General features: G+C 40.6%; 1 non-coding gene across 1 annotated transcript; it reads left to right on the forward strand.

Moving 5' to 3' along the window:
• The first annotated feature begins 1,007 nt into the window (after positions 1 to 1,007).
• LOC126028896 (U2 spliceosomal RNA) lies at positions 1,008 to 1,198 on the forward strand. Its single transcript, XR_007502580.1, has one exon. It is a non-coding gene; the product is annotated as a U2 spliceosomal RNA (small nuclear RNA).
• Positions 1,199 to 5,857: the final 4,659 nt, after the last annotated feature.

The raw sequence follows: 5,857 nt of genomic DNA on the forward strand, positions 1-5,857 counted from the left end.
AGATATCAGTTTTATGTTGGGCACATGGGTTGTTTCCAGATTCTGGTGATTGTAAATAGTGCTGCACTGAACATTGGAACATAGAGGGCATTTTTGTATTGTGTTTTTGCATTCCTGGGGTATATTCCTAGGAGTGATATTGCTGGGTCATATAGAAGCTCACTTTCTATTTTTTTGAAAAATGTCCACATTGTTTTCTAAAAAGGCTAGAACAGTCTGCATTCCCACCAGCAGTAAATTAGAGTCCCTTTCTCCCTGCATCCATGCTTGCAATAGTTGTACTTGGTTTTGTTTTGTTTTTGGGCCACATCCAGTGATGCTAAGGGGTTAATCCTGGCCATGTGCTCAGAAACTGCTCCTAGCTTAGGGGACCAAATGGGATACCAGGGACTGGACCGAGGTCCGTTCTGGATCAGCCACGTGCAAGGCAAGCACCTTACGGCTGTGCAACTGCTCTGGTCCTGAATTTTTTTTTTTTTTGCCACACCCAGCGGTGCTCAGGGGTGACTCCTGGCTGTCTGCTCAGAAATAGCTCTTGGCAGGCACAGGGGACCATATGGGACACCGGGATTCAAACCAAGCACCTTTGGTCCTGGATCGGCTGCTTGCAAGGCAAACGCCAATGTGCTATCTCTCCGGGCCCTGGTCCTGAATTTTTATCTTTTAAATTATTTTTTAAATAACATATTATAGTCTGAATACAGAAACATTTTTTGCAATGAAGCATGCATTGACAACCAGAATTATAAGATCTGTGTCAACATTGTCTAGAGAAACTAATAAGTGGGCCTGGAGAGATAGCACAGCGGTGTTTGCCTTGCAAGCAGCCGATCCAGGACCAAAGGTGGTTGGTTCGAATCCTGGTGTCCCATATGGTTCCCCGTGCCTGCCAGGAGCTATTTCTGAGCAGACAGCCAGGAGTAACCCCTGAGCACCGCTGGGTGTGGCCCAAAAACCAAAAAAGAAAAAAAAAGAGAAACTAATAAGTGATAAAAATGGAAAAGAGAATCGCTTCTCGGCCTTTTGGCTAAGATCAAGTGTAGTATCTGTTCTTATCAGTTTAATATCTGATACGTCCTCTATCCGAGGACAATATATTAAATGGATTTTTGGAGCTGGGAGTCGGAAGAGGAGCTTGCTCCGTCCGCTCCGCGCATCGACCCGGTATTGCAGTACCTCCGGGAACGGTGCACCAAAAAAAAAAAAAAAAAATGGAAAAGAAGTTATTAATTACAATGCAACAGTTCATACCATTAGATAGTAGAATGCCTAAAGTTTTGACAGTGCCACTCTCATTAGGAATTGGTTTTACACACACACACACACACATACACACACATACACACACAGACACACACACACAAAAAAAAAAAGGAATGGGTTTTACTACAGAAAAAATATTTAAGTTTGACTAAAGGGGGGAATAAAGCTATAAATTACATCTGTATAATAAAGTCTAACTGTGATTATCTAAGTTGATCTAATTCTATTGACTTTTTTTTTGGGGGGGGTGGGGTCACACCTAGTAGCACTTAGGGGTTACTCCTGTCTCTATGCTTAGAAATCACTCCTGGCGGTGTTCAGGGGACCATATGGGATGAAAGGGTTCAAAACTAGGTAGGACCTGTGCAAGGCACAGGTCCTACCTGCTGTACTATCACTTTGGCCCTATTAAGACTAAAGTTTGGCTATTTTCTTTTGAAAAAAATGTAGTAGTTGAGGTCAGAGGACTTAAGTTCAATGGATCGGAGTGCTTACTTTGCACAGAGGAAGCCTGAGTTCAATATCTGGTCTCCTAAGTACCTCTAGGAGTGAGCCCTTGTCAAGCACTATTGGTTGGTACCCTAGAACAAAAACAGTCATACAAACAAAAATGATGGCTTCTTTAGTCCATAATTTTTCTACATCATTTTGTTATTTTCCTTTGATTTAAAATCAATCTTTTTTTGGGGAGGAAATTGTAAATAATTTATGTTACTATTTTTTCTTTATATCTTCCTCTATTTTAATAATATCTTAGGCACATTACAAATGTTTGAAGCGGGTTTCAATTATAAAAATGACCACTCCCCTTTACCAGTGCAACCTTCCCACCACCAATGCCCCCAATCTTCCTCCTCCCCCAATCCCTACCTGTATTTGAGACTCTCACGCACTACCATTGTCATGATAGTTGTTACTGTAGTTATTTCTCTAACTAGTGCACTCACCATTTTTTGTAGTAAGCTTCACATCATAGGCTGGTTCTTCTAGCTCAGGGGTCTCAAACTCGTGGCCCGTGGCCTTCCATACAACATTTTGTGGCCCTGCCCTAGAGGAATCTTTTTTTGTTTTGTTTTGTTTTAGTTGTTTGGGTCACACCCCCCCCCCCCAATGTTTAAGGCTTACTACTGACTTTGCACTCAAGGATCACCTCGACTTTGCCTCCTGCGGCCCCCAGGTAAATTGAGTTTGAGACTCCTATTCTAGCCTATATCTTTATTGTCCCTGGGTATTATTACAATACTGTCTTTTATTGAAATAAATCTTTATAGGAATACAAATAAATCTTTATAGAAGCACACAGATATTTTCTATCTTAAAAGAAAACTATTACTTGTTAGAGACAACTTTAGTACTTGTTTTAAGAAACAAAGACTGGGCCCAGAGAGATAGCACAGCGGCGTTTGCCTTGCAAGCAGTTGATCCAGGACCAAAGGTGGTTGGTTCGAATCCCGGTGTCCCATATGGTCCCCCGTGTCTGCCAGGAACTATTTCTGAGCAGACAGCCAGGAGTAACCCCTGAGCACTGCCGGCTGTGACCCAAACCCCCCCCCCCCAAAAAAAAGAGAAACAGAGTGGGAAACTGATAATGATTTTTGAACCATTTAATGATTTGAGAATAGACAATATTAATCATCACTTTAATGTAACTCATTTTACAAAGGAAGAAAATTACTGTCAAAACATTGTGTTCCCAAATATTGTAAAACAATATTATTCATCAGTGTCAAAGACAAGTATATATGGAATAAATGCTTCCCTAAGTACTTAGTTTACTTTAATGATTTAAAATATTTTTAATATATATATATATTTTTTTTTTTTTGTGTGTGTGTGTGTGTGTGTGTGTGGTTTTGGGGTCACACCCGGCAGTGCTCAGGGGTTATTCTTGGCTCCAGGCTCAGAAATTGCTCCTGGCAGGCACGGGGGAACATATGGGACACCGGGATTCGAACCGATGACCTGCATGAAAGGCAAACACCTTACCTCCATGCTATCTCTCCGGCCCCTTTAATATATTTTATTTAAACACCATGGTTACAGGTTGTTCATAAGACAGTTTTTTTTTTTTCAGAGCTAAAGTTCATGATTGAGTTAGTCATACAATTGTATAACAATCTTCACCAGTGTGCATTTCCCATTAAAAAAATATCAAGTTTCCCTCTCACCCTTCCTGTTGCCCTCTTTCCTCTCATCCACCCTCTCCTGCTTGCCTCTGGGGCAGGCATTTTACTTCTTTATCTCTCTCTCTCCTTCTTTTCTCTTGTGATATTGTGGTTTGTACTAATGCAAATGAAGGAGTGCCATGACTGTCCTTTTTATATTACACCTTTTCTACTTTAACCACTCTTTGCTCTTTGTGGCAAGCTACCTATCATGGAATGGTCCTCCTGATTTTCATTTCTAGTCTCTGGATATCATCCCCAAACTGTCTTTTATTTTTCTTATATCTCAGCGATGAGTGAAATTATTCTATGTTTATCCCTCTCCCTCTGATTAATTTTGCTCAGCATAATACTCTCCATATCCATCCTTGCATAAGTAAAATTTATGATTTCATTTTTTCTAACGGCTGCATAGTATTCCATGTTGTAGATATACCACAGTTTCTTCAGCTATTCATCTATTGTTGGGCACCTGGGTTGCTTCAAGATTCTGGTTATTATCGATAATGCTGCAATGAGAAGAGGAATGCAGAAGGCATTGATGTATTGTGTTTCTGTGTTCTGAGGGTGTATTGCTAGGAGAGGTACTGCTGGATCAAAAGGAAGCTCAATTTCCAGGTTGTTTTTGGGGTCACACCTGGCAGTGCTCAGGGGTTACTCCTGGCTCTATGCTCAGAAATCGCCCCTGGCAGGCACAAGGGACCATATGGGATGCTGGGATTCGAACTACTGTCCTTCTGCATGAAAGGCAAACACCTTACCTCCATGCTATCTCTCCGGCTCCAATTTCCAGGTTTTTTTTGTTTTTGTTTTTGTTTGTTTGTTTGTTTTTGGGCCACACCTGGTGGTGCTCAGGGGTTACTCCTGGCTATCTGCTCAGAAATAGCTCCTGGCAGGCAGGATGGGACGTCGGGATTTGAACCAACTACCTTAGGTCCTGGATCAGCTGCTTACAAGGAAATGCCACTGTGTTATCTCTCCGGCCCCCCAATTTCCAGTTTTTTTAATAAACATTTCCCATAAGCATAAATGAGAATCCCTTTCTCCCCACATCCATGCCAGCACTGGTTCTTGTTCTTGTTCTTTGTGATGTGTGCTATTCTCTGTGGTATGAGATGATATCTCATTGTTCTTTGGATGATTAGTGATGTGGTACATTTTTCATGTGCCTTTTGACCATTTGTATTTCTTCTTTGAGGAAATGTCTGTTCATTCCTTCTCCCTATGTTTTGTTGGGGTTAGTTTTTTTTTTAATTCAGTTTCTGTCAGTATCTTATATATCTTATATATTAGCCCTTTATCAGATGGATTTTGGGTAAATAGATTCTCCCATTCTTTAGATAGCTTTTGTATTCTAATTAGTTACCTTTGACATAAGAATTGCTTGTGATGCTCTAAATCTTAAGGATGCCTGTTTGTATATAATTTCCCTTTTTGATTGAGCTTTCAGTATTCTATTCTGTGTTTTTCATCATTGTGACTATTATATACCTTGAGGTGCTTTTCTCTGGATCTCTTTTATATTTTGAATCTTTTATTTATTTATTTTTGGTCATACCCAGTGACGCTCAGAGGTTACTCCTGGCTCTGCACTCAGAAGTCGCTCCTGCCAGGTTCGGTGCCAGGATTCAAACCATGGTCATTCCTGTATTAGCTGCGTGCAAGGCAAACGCCTTACCACTGTGCTATTGCTCCGGCCCCTGGATCTCTTTTAGCTAGTACTCTTCAGACATCCAGAATATGGTTGCACACACTGTTTAGTTTGGGGAATTTCTCAGCAGTGATGTACTTGACTGATGATTCTTCACCCAGGATTTCTTCCTGGGTCTCTGAGACCCAATAATTCTTATGCTGTTTCTGTTGAGTTTATCCCCAAACTCAGCCCATAGCCTCCAGGCAGCTGGGTCTGGTTCATTTATCCTTACCCAGAGGTTAATCTAAACTCTGGCCACTGTTTGTGCTGCTGCCCTTTTGCTGCTCTTATTCCTCTGAACTCAAGCTAGGGATTTCCCCCTACCCCCAAACTCTGCCCTTACCTAAGTAGATGCACTTTTTCTGGTCTTACCTACTTTATTTATTTTTCTTGTTTTGGGTGATACCCAATGGTGCTCAGTGCTTGCTTCTAGTTTTGAATTCAGGGATCACCCTTGGTGGGACTTACATATGAAGTGCTGGGGATGGAATCCAAGTCAACTGTGTGCTAGGCAAGTGCCATATACACTGTACTATCTTTCCAACCACACACTTAGTTTATTTTATAGTTTTATAGTTTTATTTTAAATAAAAATTGGTAGCCTTTTTACTTAACTACCTTAGAAATAATTATGTACTATGATTCTCAGCAATGTCTTTTTAAATGTAAAATTTAATTATAAACCTACTCTTTAATTCATTCATTGCAATATGCCAGCTTTGAAAAAAAAAATCAA

This window comes from Suncus etruscus, chromosome 14, assembly GCF_024139225.1.
Source record: "Suncus etruscus isolate mSunEtr1 chromosome 14, mSunEtr1.pri.cur, whole genome shotgun sequence".
NCBI lineage: Eukaryota > Metazoa > Chordata > Mammalia > Eulipotyphla > Soricidae > Suncus > Suncus etruscus.